This window comes from Lemur catta, chromosome 6 (genome assembly GCF_020740605.2).
Source record: "Lemur catta isolate mLemCat1 chromosome 6, mLemCat1.pri, whole genome shotgun sequence".
Classification (NCBI taxonomy): domain Eukaryota; kingdom Metazoa; phylum Chordata; class Mammalia; order Primates; family Lemuridae; genus Lemur; species Lemur catta.
In genome coordinates this window covers 69,121,346-69,137,922 of record NC_059133.1, presented here as the reverse complement: position 1 = coordinate 69,137,922, position 16,577 = coordinate 69,121,346, and the positions used below count along the sequence as shown (strand labels likewise).

At 42.7% G+C, this 16,577-nt stretch overlaps 1 protein-coding gene across 2 annotated transcripts in view; it reads right to left on the bottom strand.

The window, feature by feature from the left end:
• SINHCAF (SIN3-HDAC complex associated factor) overlaps window positions 1–4,627 on the bottom strand; it is a 33,833-nt gene extending 29,206 nt beyond the window's left edge. The window contains exon 1 of one of the 2 annotated variants that reach the window (XM_045554071.1): window positions 4,445–4,627. The gene's annotated coding sequence lies outside the window, so the exon portion shown is untranslated. Of the gene's footprint in view, window positions 1–3,602; window positions 3,713–4,444 lie in introns of those variants that run through there. The other variant, XM_045554073.1, reaches the window with a different exon arrangement.
• Between the last annotated feature and the right edge of the window lie 11,950 nt (window positions 4,628–16,577).

Genomic DNA, 16,577 nt, shown 5'->3' with positions numbered 1-16,577 from the left:
ATTCTTTCCATTCAGCATATACGAGAATGTTTCCCTAGGCAAGGTAATTGACCCAAGCCTCAGTTTTATCTCCAGTAAAATGTCATGAGGACAACAAACAGCAGCCAGTATTTATCAACCATGTTACTTGCTTAATTATTTACAACCCTATAAGACAGATATTATTGCCATTTTACAGATGAGAAAACTGGACCACAAAGTGACTTATCTAAGATGATCACAGCTTTGGAACCTAGGCATTATTAACCGCAGAAACCTCTGAACAACTAACCTAGTGCCTCACTGTGTTTTCTTCTCAGCCAATTATACTCCTACCATCTCTTAAGGAAAAAAGAAAATGACTTATTTTTAAAGCAACCTACTACGTACCTGGCATGGTAAATTAATTAATGGGTCCTTATAACAGCCTTTAATGTTGGTTTGGGATTCAAATAAGCTTAAGCTTTCCCCAGTGAAAAGCTTTCATTTTACATGTAAAATCACTCTCAAATCACTTTTCTGACATAAATATGCCCGAGTTTGAGCCCCATGAGTCACATTTTCCCAGGACCTAACAGCAACTGTAGGGAAAAAACTGACCATCTAGGTTCCAGATATATAGAATTAAGAATAATGGGCAAGGACAGCCTGCTATCCACCCAGGTTCTAGAATATACTACCTACTGAACTTTACCCTGCCAACCTCCCACAAAAACAACACAAAGAGAAACCAGTAGAGATCTAGTCTGTGTGTCTTTCCCACCCTCAACTCATTCACCCTGATAAACCAAATCTGTCGTACAAATCATCTATTAAAACAAAAACCATTAAGCTCTATATGTTGTATTTTAAATTACCCAGAATACTGAAATTGTAGCCATTAACTTGACTATAAAATACTAATCAAGAAAAACAAGTTAAAGAATTACAGTGTCTTTGCAAAGCACTTCATATGCGTTTAAATACATGAAGAGAAATAACTGCTCAAAGGAAAGCCAAAGTTATTAAATCCAAAGTTTTTCATTTTCTTGGCATGTTCTTTCTATTCACTTTAGAAATGTACTAATATGGGTTGCCTTCCAGTATTTGTAATTTGGTCAAGCAAAATTTGAGATAAATGTGTTTATTTAATAAAACAATGAAGAAAAAAATGGATTTCAACTTGGTGTGTGAGGGCAGGGCATCTGAGGATATTATTTCCCTGACCACTTTTAGATTCTAATCCTTAGACGTGATTTAAATGCACGAGAAATCGGGAAAGAAGCAACAGATATGGTAGCGCTTATCGGATGTCTAGACTACAGGCAAACCCCAAATACCAAAGAAGCATCCATGTGTCAAACCAGCATAATTTTTGAGCTATGCCTGGGGCCACATACAAAAAAAAAAGTTAGCTTGAAAAGAAAATCTAGGAGGGGTAACCAGAAGGTCAACCCCAGTTCACAGGAACTGGGAAGACGTTAGCAGGGTCAGCTAGCCATTACCCTGTGTCATCTTCCTGAGCAGCTTCCTCCCCCAGACCCCTTACAATATCTCTGAAAGGCCCAACTCCCTAAATACTTGCTTCTTCAAGGTCATCCTAAGACAACGCAGTGAATAATCACCAAACACTGAGTCATGCATAACTATCAGCCAGAAAAGATTCCCCTACCCCAAATCATCATATAAATACTTTCAATGCCATCAAGGTTTCCTCCGGAACGCCACCAGAAACAAACTCCCAGACTTTAAGTCAATTTAGATTGGGCAATTAAACGTGTTCAGTTTTGCCACATAAATTATTTAAAAGGCTTTTCAAGCCTGGCAAACTCCAATTCAAAAACAGGTGCTTTCAGTGTACTTTTAATGACAAGGTCAAATCCATTTTTTTTTAATTATTAAAAGAAAAAGGAAAAAAAGTTGTCTTAACCCTCCTTAGGACAACGTAAGGAGGGAAGAACAGGATTGCTGGGGTAAAAGTCTCGCATGGGGTCCATGTTTGGCTAAACAGTAATTCCTGATCTTTTGAGTGCCTGTGGTAATGGAAGGTTAGAGGGAGAAACTAAAAACAAAGAAACTGACTGGGGTCATAGTTACCAGAACAAACTCTGCACCGCCCTGCCACCCCAAGAAACCAACCCTCCCCACCACCAAAACAAACCTTACCCCTCCCAGTTTCCCCTCCCACGCGTAAACACACAAAGAAACCGGCGGCACGCACAACTCGCCCACAGTCCTCACTTCCCCTAGGACAAGCCGGAGCCCCAAACTTCCCCAGGGTGGTTTTTCCCGTGTCGTCGGGGCTGGGTCCCCTGGACGTGCGGGCCACACCTCGGCGGCCGCGGAGGCGCTCGCCGCGCTCGTGTGTTTCCCCGAAAGCAGCAAAATGCCTCCCCGATCCTCCCACGCCCCCCCCCCAAACTGCGCCTCCCCCTCGGGCACGCGGTGACCGCCGAGAGAGACACCGAGCCAGCAAACAGCAATGCTCCCTGGTGGATCTGTTGGTAAATAAGACATCTCGGGCCGGGAGGAAAGTTCCCCCGTGGAGGGCTGCTCTCCAGGGGACCTCGCCGTCGCCACCCTCACCTGCGCCGCAACAACGGGCCCCGCGCCCGCCCGGCCCGGCGCCTCCCGCAGGCCGCGCCTCCCGCACGCCGCGCTGCCGGGGCTTGTTCCTCCTCATGGCTTTGCCCTGACGTAATTCAAACATGGCAACAGTTCGACTTCAAAGGCGAATCCACAGACCTCCCAGACACAGGCTCCCGGGCCACGGGGAACGGGCCGAGAAGTCTGGGTCACGCTCTCCGGGCCCCTCGGCCGTCGTGGCCCCCGGCGCCTGGGGCTGAAGCGCCGGGGGCCGGGACACTGTCCTCGCCCGCCCGCCCGGCCGCCGGAGCGGGGAAGCACGCCGCCTCCCTGCGCAGCGGCATGGCACCTCACACTAGTAGCGCCGCCAAAGTTTCCCCACGAGGGGCTGAGGGACAAAAGCCCTTCCCGAAACTCGCCCGAACTTCGGGGGCCCCCGACCCGCACGGCCGTCCGCCCTGGCGGTCGCCCCGAGCGCCGGGGGCCCGCACGGGCACATGCAGCTCTTTGTTTTCTCTCCAGCCGGGCGCTGCCTACGTGCAGCATCAGGGATGTCGGAGTGTTTCTCAGGGGCGAGACACTTCACGATCACCCCGGGGAAGGGTCCGGACCCCGCGCCCGGAGAGTCTGGAGCCCGGTCCTGCGGCCCTCCCCTCGGCAGAGGGCCTATTTAATCAAAGTTTTGCAATGTCCTTGATGAGAAACGCCCGGATCACCCGCTCCGCACAGGCGGAGTTGGCGACTTTCACTCTGCTTTTTAAACTGGCAAGACGCCATCATCGGCAAATCACATTGTCCTGCCTGCCGGACCTACCGGACGGCGACCGCATCCCACTGCTAACAAGGAGCTGGACATTCAGACCAGGACCAGGGTCGCAGCCCGGAGCACGTGGTCTGTCATGTACAGCACAAAAAGCAGTGCCCAGGAGTTCACTCACTCCTGCAGCGCAGACAACGCCACCGCCTCCATCCCCGAGTCAACTTAGCTTAACTGGCCATCTTAAACCGCAGACGGCGCCCTAGAAATAGGAAGCCCTCGCCCCGGCGCCCACACCTACGCCACAGGTGAACAAATGGGGAGCAAAACTTCAGGCTCCGAAGACACCCCGGACACCAGGCGCTCTTGGGCGCGGTCCGAAGAGAGCAGGCGTCTGGAAGCTGGGGCTGCTTCTGAGCGACCGCGTGTTGCTCTCATTGTCGCATCCGCATCCCTCCGGAGTTGAGCAAACAACGCCACGCCGCGTGCGCTCCAGCAAAGCCCGGCGCTGACCCCCACAGGCCGATTTAAACCCCCTCACGCAGCCAGCTCGGAAGCGGATGGCAACTTGGTTTCCGAGCGAATGGCGTTTATTGTCCACCCTTATCAAAACACGCGCGAGGGGCTGCAGTGAACTAAACCACGAGGTTTAACAACGGCGCCCGACCCTGCCCGGGGCTCGCGCCCACGCGGACGCACCGACCCCCGGGCCGCTAGGCGATCGCCAGCATGTCGTTTTTCCCTCGGGCCTTTCGGCCAGCGGGCTCCTTTCCGCGAGAGAACACTGCGCCTGAGAAAAGTCATTGTCACCTTCAACGTGGATCTCCCTCAACTCCGGCGACTCCTCAATTATTTCCCAGCTCCACACACTTCCCCAACCCCAAGACTTTCGGTTTGCCTCACGTACCCTCCTCAATTAATAAATACACACTAAACATGTGTATACCAAAGAATCTGGGGTCTCAAGATCACGAAAACAGCGCTCCCGGCAATGCCATCTCCAGGACAAAACTTCCTGTGTATGTGTGTGTGTGGAAGGACGGGGGGGAGGTGGGTGAGGTGAAAAGAGAAAAAAGAAAAACACTCGGAAATCAAAGCCTCCTGAGACAGTTTTGCACCAGAGCAATAGTTGCAGTCACTCACCTTCCAAAAGCAGCCGTTCCACGCGCAGTAGCGTCCCCGAGGTGTGGAGTGCACACCAGGCCAACCCCCACCTCCAAGCGCTCCCTCCTCCTCAACTGCCTTGTCTAGAAAGATTGTCTCCTGCAGTTCTGCAGTTGCTACCGCTGGCCGGGAAGGTGTAGATTCCGCTTTCCCTCTGCGCACGCGCGGCTCCCGGTACAAAATTCTCTTGAATCGAACTAATTTGCATAGGGCGCGCGCGCGTCGCGGGCTGGGAGGGGAGAAGGCCCGGCGGCCGCGCGCGCTCCCGAGGCCTCTATTGTCCTTTTAAGGGGAGAAGCGCCGCGGCGCGGGAAACGCGGCGGCCAGAGGGAAATGGGGGCGGGGACTGCTTACTACGGCGGACGTCACGTAAACAAACGCCCCCTGGAGGGAGGCCGCGGCCAGGGGGGAGTGGCGGGATGGCAAAGGCGGAGAGGTTAGCAACCCGGAGAGAAAACTGCGCTGACTGATCCGCTTTCCACCCCGAAGTTCTTAGAGCGCACCATTTAGCGTTGAAAAATAGTTTTGAAAAAGCTGCTTTTTGCAAAATTCTCACACCTGTACCCAGTTTCTGGCTTGAGGTGACAGAGAAGGTGATCTTGCAAGAACGCAGACTGAATTTATAATAATTCCACTTTTCCTAAATTTTGTTTGAAGTTGAGTTTTTGAAGCTTTAAAAAAAAAAAATCCTCTGGGGCCAGCACAGGTTTAATTTTCGTGCAGCCTTAATCAGTGGTTTAATAAAGTCCCATTTTAACACCCTTCACTAACTCCCACTTGCCCTTCTCAAATAGTAACCGAACCCATAACAATCCAATTTTTTTCCTCCACTTCAGCCTTAAGATTTCAAGCCTTTCCGAGTTGAATGGTCGTTAATTTCCGTGGGAACAGTGCGGCTTTCTTGAAAGACTAGTCAATGGAAAGCCAATAATCTAAGGACGTGCTTACCTCCTCCAGCTGCTTGTAAAGGGGGTTCCACTCACCCAGAAATAATACCACTAACTGGTGGTCTCGGGAACTGAAAAAGTAGCGAGCGATATGCAGACTTTTCCTTGTGGAATATATAATAATCCAACAATCTAAGCACTTCTAGACCCAAGAAGAAGAAAAAACTGAAGTAACTCTTCTCATATGGATAAGTGGAAAATGAAAAAAAGAATGACTGTGATACACCTTTATCCCGAGGGTGCCATCTAACGCCAACAGGCAGAGACCTTGGTTTAATGATGGAGGGTGGGGAAAGAGGAAGGATATTTTTCCCAGAAACTTGATATTGGTCCCAACCTACAAAAGTGTGACAATCAACCATAAAACTTAATCATCTGTTGACAGGTTTCACTGCTTTCACTTTGGTGTCAACAATATGGATTTAAACAGATACTTCTGAAAGTCTTAATTCAACCGCCGATTTCTAGTACATACAATACAAACCCACCTCTGAAGTCCTCAACTAATGCTTCTTTTTTCTTTATGTTCTGTAACATACCATTCTTGTAACTGTATGTGAACACTATGTTTTAAATACCTGCAAATGATAAAAAAACTAACACCTGTCACTGAAATATGAGCTCCTTAAAAGCAGAGATTTTAATCTTACCCATTTTTATATTCCAGTGCCTAAAACAGTGCACAGCAGATAATGGATTCTGAATAGTTGCTTGTAAAATAATAAATTAATGGAAATTTTCAAATTTATTATAGGTTGATTTCGATTCAAAACAACTTTAGTTTACAATTTTGTGTTTGACCTAAATGAGTTTGGAGGGTATAGTAATCACCGTGATTAATACAATACGATGCCATCCCTGTCCTTATCATAATAGAAATGAATAGGCCTATTAACTGTTCCTGGGCTTCCATTGGTGGCATATTGGCCCCAGAACATAAATTCCTATCTTCTTCTTTTTTTTTTTTTTTTTTTTTAAGAGATGGGGGTCTAGCTAGGTTGCCCAGGCTGTCCTGGAACTCCTAGATTCAAGCAATCCTCCTGCCTCTGTCCTCCAAGTAGTTGGAACTACAGGCACATGCCGCCACACAGGCAGGGCTACCTACTTTCTTTCTAAAGAGAATTTTAACAATTGTCTAGGTTGTCTCAAATACTTATTTGGTCTATGCCAGACCCTCTAAAAATAATTTCAAATTATTATATGCCTCTGAAAGTATGAAAATTGCAAGTATCATAATGCTTTTTAAACTTCAATTATTGCTTACAGGACTGTGTGTGTATGTGTATAATTTTAAAAGTTACCCTGAATGCTTTTTTTTTAAAGTTTATGTAAAGAATATATATTGTAGGCCAGATGTGGTAGTTCATGCCTGTAATCCCAGAACTTTGGGAGGCCAAAGTGAGAGGATTACTTGAGGCCAGGAGTTTGAGAACAGCCTGGGCAATATAGTGAGTCCCCACCTCTACAAAAAAAAATTTTTTTTAATTAGCTGGGCGTGGTTATGCATGCCTGTAGTCCTAGCTACTCTGGAGGCTGAGATGGTAAGATCACTTGAGCCCAGAAGTTAAAGGTTACAATGAACTATGATCACACCACTGCACTCCAGCCTGGGTGACAGAGTAAGACCTTGTCTCTTAAAAAGAAAAAAATTAAAGAATATATATATTGTAATCCAGTGATGGAATAAACTCCAATGTGCAAGCAATGCAGTATTTACAGTACACTGTTCAGATAAGAAAGTACCTGGAAGCTCTAGAGCTACTGAGCTAATATGGAATAGCAAGACTTCCTCTGCTGTCAAAGTAGAGGTCAAGAAGTAATCTGGGTGATTTTTGTAGGAAGGGTAGCAACAAAATCCTTAAAGAGAAATTTGAATTCCTTAGAGTCTTTTTTTTTTTAACAACTACCTGCTATTTTTGAACAAACAGGTGCATTCCAAAGGTTCTTTTGTTCATTTTGTTGCTTGAACATGTTGTTATGGCTGGCCCTACCCAAGGCCAATAGCTCATTTATGGGCTACTTTAAACTACTATTGCCTAAATTGCACAAGTGAGTTTTTCATCCAAAGAAAGAAAGAGAAGGAAGGAAGGAAGGAAGCGAGGGAGGGAGGAAGGGAAGGGAGGGAAAGGAAAAGAAAGAAGAAAGAGAAAGGAGGGAGGGAGGGATGAAGGAAAATAATTTATAATATATAAATTTGGATTGCAAGAGATTGAATTACGCCACACAAGGAAAATATCAGAGTATTTTTTAATGACTATAGTGCTATGTTGAACTCATAAGTTATCAAAAATTTTGAAATTGAAAATCTAGCTAAGTAGCCAGATACTCCAGTTAAGCCAACTACTTTGATTACAATATATTGCCTCACTGTAGAATACCCCTAATGCAAACATTTTCATTCCTTTAGCACATATTTAGTGATCATAACTGTGTGCCAGATAGTGAAATCATTTCCAAACTAGAGGGGCTCAAGCCTCCTCACCTCTCCTATTTGTTTCTATATAATTCTATTTTATTTGCTACTTTTTATTTTGAAACAGAGTCTTTTCCTGTTGCTAAGGCTGGAGTGCAGTGGCAAGACCATGACTACTGCAGCCTCGAACTCCTGGACTGAGATCCTCCCGCCTCGGCCTCCTGAATAGCTAGGACTACAGGCACACACCACCATGCCTGGCTAATTTTTTTTTTTTTTTTAGATAGGAGGCCTTACTATGTTGCCCAGGCTGGTCTTGAACTCCTGGCCTCAAGCAATCCACCTGCCGTGGCCTCCCAAGGTGCTGGGATTGCAGGTGTGAACCACCATGCACAGCCTACTAGCTACTTTTTCTTCTGTAGAATGTCTTGCCTCCTTTTGAGATTTAATTATTGTCAACAACTTTATAATTTATTATAATATTCTTGGAATGGAAAATAAATTATATATAAAGGACTGGAAAGGACAATTCTTGCTTGGTAATGGAGGATATTATCAGCAATTTAGTAATGTTTGTAAGGACAATTCAAGCTAATGATTGTTTTTTAACTGAAGGCTGATATCCTCATCAAAGGCTGGTACGAAGAAGAATTACATCAAAACATTTTTTCTGAGCCCAGGAAAGAACTGATTATTATTGTTAAACATTGGGTTTGCTTCCTTAGTAGCTAATAGCTATAAGACTAAACCAAGAGCCCTTTGCCTCACACCAAAACAAGTACAGTATTTTGTTACTTATTTCTTTAAATCCCCTTGAATTTCAAATAGCAAGTGATCAGAGCAAGTCAAATAATTATATGCTATGAAGTATAGAATTGGTTATGCCATCTAAGATACCCCAAGCCCCCAACAGTTGACAGCTGCCAGAAAAAGTTATCTATTACTTAGTCAAAGTTAACTTTTCAAATTTCTGAACTTAAAAGATTTAAAGAACTGTCACAAACTTATTCTTAGAAAAGAATGCCCTTAATTTAGAGATTTCAAACTTTATAGTACAATCATGACATTTGAATAGCATACTTTTAAAAAATAAAATTGTCAGTAACAAAAATAGTTTTATTTTGAGAAGGACATTGAGAAACTAGAATGAGTTCACAGGAGAGTAAATAAGGATGATAATGGAGGGTGGAAACCACAGCATAAAAGCAATAATAGAAGGAGGGGCTATGTTTTGATTGAGCAAGACAGCAGTCTTTATCAAAAGGACTGTCACCGTTTGTAGAGGAATGGACTTGTTGGTCTATGCTTTGGAAAAAAATTAGTCTTGAAGATTATAAGAATGTGGCTAACCATGAGAAAATTTTCTCAGATTCAAATAGTTCAAGGATTGTCCCAGATACCTCCAAAGACACCTCCCCATCACTAATGGTAATCACTAAACAAACAAATAAAACAAAAAATCAGTCTTTAAGAATTCCATTCAGGCCTGGCCCAGTGGCTCACTCCTGTAATCCTAGCACTTTGAGAGGCCAAAGTGAGGAAGGAGGATCACTTGAGCCCAAGAGCTTGAGTTGCAGTGAGTTATGATGATGCCACTAAACTCTAGCCGGAGCAACAGAGTGAGACTCTTTCTCAAAAAAAAAAAAAAAGAATTCCATTCAATGAACTGCATTATTTACTACATAAAGCTAGCTAACCTCTAAACTCTTATTGAATTTTATGAATCCTTGATTGCATGGAATAAGTGTAAGTGGTACCAACAATAAGTACCTCAAGTTCAAGGGAGGGGTTTATCAATGTGGCTGAAAAGGTTAGAAATGTCTTTTTGGAGAGGATGGGATATGAGCTTGGACACGAATTCATTCATTCATTCATTCATTCAACAAATAACTTACTGAGTGTCTACTATATAGCAGGTTCTGACAATGAAATGATGAGCAATGCAGAAATAGTTTCTCATGGGATGTGGGAGGCAGACATGCCAAATAACCACACAAATATCATTAGAAACTGTCAGAAATCAAAGAAAAAAAAAGTACCAGGAGCCTAACCATGTATGGCAAGGGGTTCTGATCTGATCTGAAGGTAAGGTTTCTTTGAGGAAATGAAGTTATTAGTAGAATTAGATGGAGGAAAGGGAAAGAGTGTTGAATGAATGGCAACTTCAGGAACAAGGTCTTAGAGACAGCCAAGAAGTCGGGGTGGTAGAGACAGATACCACCAGGAGGAAAACCATGTCTTTGACTGAATAAAAATCATATATGAGTCCTGTTTGAAGGAGTAGATGAATTCAGATGTTGGAGACAGAGAAATAAGGATTTAAGCCCTATGAATTTGGAAATTACATACAGTGAGTTGGAAGTAGTTGCACGCCAAAAGCCTACCCCAGAGACCAACCCCTTTGATTACGTTACAATTGGTTTAATCGACATTTGCTTCTTCTGAGAAAATTTAGTTTTCTAAGTGTCAAAAATCCCAGACATACAGTTCACTTCCTGGAAGAACCCCGTTCTGATGATTTAAGCCATTACGACAGGCAAGCATGCTATATCATCAACAGATAAACAAGTGAACAAGCAGACACACGATAAAAAAAAAGTCAAAGAAACATGCTACATTGCCATTTCAGAGAGCTTTGAGAGTAAGATATCCAGGGACTTGGAATTTAATATTTTGCTGACTGTTGATTTTTAAACTTTTAAAATACATATTTTAAGAATTTGAGGCCAGGCGAGGTGGCTCACGCCTGTAATCCTAGCATTCTGGGAGGCCAAGGCAGAAGAATTGCTTGAGCTCAGGAATTTGAGACCAGCCTGAGCAAGGGCAAGACCTATCTCTACTAAAAATAAAAAAATTAGCCGGGTGTGGTGGCAAGTGCCTGTAGTCCCAGCTACTTGGGAGGCTGAGGCAGAAGGATTGCTTAAGACCAGGAGTTTGAGGTTGCTGTGAGCTAGGCTGATGCCACGGCACTCTAGCCTGAGCAACAGAGTGAGACTCTGTCTCAAAAAAAAAAAAAAAAAAAAAGAAATAGAATGCAATCTCATACCTTAGATTAACAAATAAGTTGCTGGTTTGAAAGTTTTTAGATAAATTGTCAATTATATGGTATATCTAGATATATGAGTATATCAATTGGTATTATCAATTTAGCAGTGTTTTAGTGTTCCAGAAATGGGAATGCAAAGTAAAGCAGGAGAAACAGAGATAATCAGTGTAGCACATTGCATTTCTGGCATTGGTTGGAAAAGATGGTGTCATCAGAGAGTAAACATATTGCATACTGCCTTCCCAGCAACGAAATTTAGTATAGGAACATATTTTAAATTTTTCTGCAGGAATAGGATTAGGAAACATATCTCAGGTTGTGCTGAAAATAGGGAAGTGTTAGTACTCAAACAATTAAAACTCTACTATAATGCCAATAATATAACCTATACTTAAACTAATAATTTACAACATAAGATTTTTTTTTAACAACATAAGATTTTGTGGAAGAGAATATAGCACTGCAAGATCTTTAAAACTCTTTCTGAAAGAAATGTACTCTCTAAAATTTCACATTTAATAGTTTCTTCAATTCCAGATCAGCTGTCCGTCCTGCTAGAATAAATTTCAGATATTAAGTAATTAAGGATTATTACTTTTATTTTTATTTTCTTAGAGATGGAGTCTCACTCTGTTACCCTGTCTAGAGTACGGTGGCACAATCATAGCTCACAGCAACCTCAAACTCCTGGGCTCAGGCAATCAATCCTCCTGCTCAGCCTCCTGAGTAGCTGGGATTACAGGCTAGTGCCACCAAACCCAGCTAAGTAATTAAGTATTTTTTGTTCAAATTCCTGATGTAGAAAACTCAGTATAAACAAAATACATTTCTGTTAACTTTTACCATAATTGGTAAAACAAAAGAGAAAATTTATCACCTTTTCCCCATTTTTGCTGTATCATGAATATTATTTAAAAATGCTACAATTAGGCCGGGTGCGGTGGCTCACTCCTGTAATCCTAGCCCTCTGGGAGGCCGAGGCGGGTGGATCGCTCGAGGTCAGGAGTTCGAGACCAGCCTGAGCAAGACCCCGTCTCTACTAAAAATAGAAATAAATTATCTGGACAACTAAAAATATATATAGAAAAAATTAGCCTGGCATGGTGGCGCATGCCTGTAGTCCCAGCTACTCGGGAGGCTGAGGCGGGAGGATTGCTTGAGCCCAGGAGTTTGAGGTTGCTGTGAGCTGGGCTGATGCCACAGCACTCTAGCCCGGGCAACAGAGTGAGACTCTGTCTCAAAAAAAAAAAAAAAAAAAAGAAATGCTACAATTAAAGGATGGAATTCAAAATTTACATCAAATAATTTTTTAATCATAGGGTGAGAGAGCTCAAAAGACTTAAAAGATTAATAAATTTAACTATGTAAAAATGCAAAATTTGTACATGGGAGAAATACCATATAGTCAAAGGCAAAATTGTCAAACATGAAAAAATTTTGCAAGATAAAGGCATAATATCTTAATATCAGCATAAGAAAAGTTAGTTCACCCAAAGAATAGAAATGGAAATAAGCATATAGAAAGATGCTGAACTGTATTCATAACAACTTTCCAATAATAAGGTTGTTTATAAACTTTATGATAACTTCACACATAATTTTTTTTTTTTTTTTTTGAGACAGAGACTCACTCTGTTGCCCAGGCTACAGTGCTGTGGTATCAGCCTGCCTCACAGCAACCTCAAACTCTTGGGCTCAAGTGGTCCTCCTGCCTCAGCCTCCCAAGTAGCTGGGACTACAGGCTCTTGCCACCACATCCAGCTAATTTTTTCTATTTTCAGTGGTACACAAAATTTTTAAACATAGGCTGAGTGCAGTGGCTTATGCTTATAATCCCTGCACTTTGGGAGACTGAGGTGAGAGGACAGCTTCAGACCAGGAGTTCAGGACCAGCTTGCGCAACATAGCAAGACCCCATCTCTGCAAAAAAGTTTTTTTTTTTTAATTAGCTGGGTGTGGTGGCATGCACTTGTAGTCCTAACTACTTGGGCGGCTGAGGCAGGAGTTGGAGGTTGCAATGAACTATGATCCTGCCACTGCACTCCAACCTGGGTGAGAGATTGAGACCCTGTCTCTAAAAAATAAATAAATAAATAAATAAATAAATAAGAAGGCAAGAATTGACCACTTTTTCCCTAGATCTGATCATTAATAAATTTGTTTCATAATATCTAGGGTTGATGACCATGTAGAAAAAGAAAACTCTCATACTCCATTATTGGGAGTATAAAATATTAATTCCTTTAAGATAGCAATTTAACATTATCTATCAAAATTGAAAACTGGTTCCACTTCTGGGAATTTCCCTTAAGATATACTACTTGCACAAGGGCACAGAGGTATATGTGTAAGAACATTCACTTCAAGAGGGAGGGGTGAAAAAAAATATTCACTCCAGCATTTTTCATAAAAGTTAAAAATAGGAACAACCCACATGCCCATCAATATGGAATTGGTTAAATAAATGATGAAACATCCATAAAATGGAATTCTATGCTGCTGTTACAAAGAATAACTTTTCTTTATATATGCTGACCTAGACAGATATTAATAATATATTAAGTGGATAAAAAGCAATTTGCAGAACAGCAGAACAGTAGGTAAAGTGTGATTTTATTTGACAAGCAAAAAGGAATATGAGGGGACTTCTAAAAGTTCATGTAAAAATGGAATTAAAAGATAAAAATAAAAAATGTAAACTTTGTTTCTCAACATAAGTTCCATCAAGTTCAAGACACTTTTATAAGCAAAGATACCAGCCATTTAGTCCACCGCTAAGGAACTGAGGGTTCTGGGCATCTAACCACGTCTCGTGTTTGTTTGTTTGTTTGTTTGAGACAGAGTCTCACTCCATTGCCCAGGCTAGAGTGCTGTGGCGTCAGCCTAGCTCACAGCAACCTCAGACTCCTGGGCTCAGGCAATCCTCCTGCCTCAGCCTCCCAAGTAGCTGGGACTACAGGCATGCACCACCATGCCCGGCTAATTTTTTCTATATATTTTTAGCTGTCCAGATCATTTCTTTCTATTTTTTTACTAGAGAAGGGGGTCTTGCTCTTGCTCAGGCTGGTCTCGAACTCCTGACCTTGAGCAATCCTCCCGCCTCGGCCTTCCAGAGTGCTAGGATTACAGGCTTGAGTCACCTCGCCCAGCCTCCTCTCATCTCTTCTTAAAATGAATTATCCATTTGTAAACTGCTGGTTTCTTAGGGGTATTGTCCCCATAAACTTTTCATAAAGCATCAATGATGTCATCATTCTTCCTCAAGCTTCACTATAAATTTTGTATTTGTTCTCTCTTCAATCTTAGCAGGATTCATGTTGTTCTGATAGGGGCTCTTTTCAAACTGGTGTTTTATCCTTCTTAGTGCCTCAAAGTAGATTCTGTTCAGATACGCTATAACAAGTTAGTACGAGTTTATTTTGCTGCAAAAAAGTTTTGACATCCATGCATAGGTTTTTCATCATACACATTTTCTATAAATTTTTTGAAGACCCCTCATGTGTGTATAAAGTTAATATATGAATATACACACATGTATATATATATCATGCGTTTGAACATACATAACAAGTGACTGCAAAGAGACATACCACAGAGTTAATCATAGTTACTTCTGAGGATAAAAGTAAGAAAGGAAGTGGGAGGAGTGACTTTTATTTTATATTATTTTACTCTCTTTGTACTTCTATGGGCATCAATTACTTTTGTAATATAAAATATTTTAAAATAGAAAAACACCTATTAAAACACATGGAGCACATTAGGAATACAAGCAACAGTACTAAAAAAAGGTGTCTGTTAGTTTATCACATGAAATACTGAGGTAACTGTTAGCTTCTTTTCTTTTTTTTTTTTTTTTGAGACAGAGTCTTACTCTGTCACCTGGGCTAGGGTGCTGTGGTGTCAGCCTAGCTCACAGCAACTTCAAACTCCTGGGCTTAAGCAATCCTCCTGCCTCAGCCTCCCGAGTAGCTGGGACTACAGGTGCATGGCACCAGGCTAGGCTACTTTTTTGTTTCTATTTTTAGTCTACCGGCTAATTTTTTTCTATTTTTAGTAGAGATGGGGTCTCACTCTTGCTCAGGCTGGTCTCAAACTCCTGACCTCAAGCGATCATCCTGCTTCGGCCTCCCAGATTGCTAGGATTACAGGCATTAGCCACTGTTAGCTTCTTGAATCTAAGAGTCACATCTGGTTTGGCTTTAAAGCTCCTAAAGTACCTTGTGTGGTACCTGCTCATATAAATAGTACCTAGTTATATAAATAGATATAAAACCAAGGAAACCATTAAAGCTCTTCTTTCTTTCCTCTACCTGGAATTCCCTTCCCCTCATCTTTGAAGTTTTAAATCCTACCCATCGTTCAAGGCCTGACTGAAATACCAGCTCAGCTTCAGACATAACCATCATTTATCGATTGCCAGCTCTGGATCCAGCCTTACGCTGTGCACTCCCACGTGTTTTATCTCCCTTCGTTGTTTAAAATCTTCACAATAATCCTCTGACATAGTTACCAGTCTTTCTTGTTTATATATGAAAAATGGGCCTCCCCTGTTAAGAAGCTTAGGCATGTGTCATAATTTAGCAGTGGAGGTGAGATAGATGTGTCTCTTGACCTGGTTTGTTCTGGATTCATTCCACTTTACTCCACGGACTTTGCCCTAATCTCTCAGACAGGAAGTAATATTTTCCTCCTTCTAACTCTAACACGTTGTCAGGCTCTTAAAGCACATATTAATTTCTAGTTATCTGTGTATAGCTTCATGTCTCTTTATGAGAATGAGAGTCAACTCTAATAATTTCAATCCTTGAAGGGCATAAAAATCACCTATGAATTTTTTTTTTTTAAAGGCAGGATCTCTTTTTGTCTCCAGGCTGGAGTACAGTGGCAAGATCACAGCTCACTGCAGCCTCAAACTCCTGGGCTTAAGCAATCCTCTGGCCTCAGCCTCCTGAGTAGCTGGGACCGAAGGTGCGTGCCACCACTCAGCTAACTTTTTTTTAATTTTTTGTAGAGATGGGGGTGGTTGTGGTGGGGAGTGTACAAGTCTCACTATGTTGCTCAGGCTGGTCTTGAACTCCTGGCCTAAAGAGATCCTACGCCTCTGCATTCCAAAGCACAGGATTACAAGCATGAGCCATCATGCCTGGCACCTGTGAACTTTTAAAAAATTTTTATGCCACAGACCAGAGGAATCAGAGTATCTGCTGTTGATGGCTGGTTATCTGCATATCTAAACCCCGCAGGGGCCAGGGCCTGTGACTCAAGCCTGTAGTCCTACCACTTTGGGAGGCCAAGGTAGGAGGATCACTTGAAGCCAAGAGTTTGGGGTCAGCCCGAGTAAGAGGGAGACCCCTAATAGAAATTTAGCCAGGTGTGGTGGTGAGCCAGGTGTGGTCCTGTATTCCCAGCTACTTGGGAGGCTGAGGCAGGAAGATCATTGGAGCCCAGGAGTTCAAGGTTGCAATAAGCTGTGATGACGCCACTGCACTCTATCCTGGGTGACAGAGTGGGACCTTATCTCAAAAACAAACAAAAAAAGCCAACAAAAAACCCCAAAACTGCCATTACTAGAAGAAAATCCAAGTGTTTGTGCATTTGGGTACCAGGGACACTGTGAGGATCAAATGGCTTAAGTTATGGGGAGCTATAGGGTGGACTGTAAGGATTAAAGGTGAGTCAAAGTTGTGCTCAAACACACCTGAG